Source organism: Triticum dicoccoides, chromosome 5A (assembly GCF_002162155.2).
Source record: "Triticum dicoccoides isolate Atlit2015 ecotype Zavitan chromosome 5A, WEW_v2.0, whole genome shotgun sequence".
Classification (NCBI taxonomy): Eukaryota; Viridiplantae; Streptophyta; class Magnoliopsida; order Poales; family Poaceae; genus Triticum; species Triticum dicoccoides.
The window spans coordinates 666,274,253-666,274,483 of NC_041388.1; positions in this window are offsets into that span (position 1 = coordinate 666,274,253).

Below are 231 nucleotides of genomic sequence, written 5' to 3' on the forward strand. Positions count from 1 at the left end.
GATGCCCTCATGTCTGTATTTTATTTTTATCGACACCTCTATCTCTAAACATGTGGACATTTTTTTCGATTTCGGCTTTCGCTTGAGGACAAGCGAGGTCTAAGCTTGGGGAGTTGATACGTCCATTTTGCATCATGCTTTTATATCGATATTTATTGCATTATGGGCTTTTATTACACATTATGTCACAATACTTATGCCTATTCTCTCTTATTTTACAAGGTTCACATG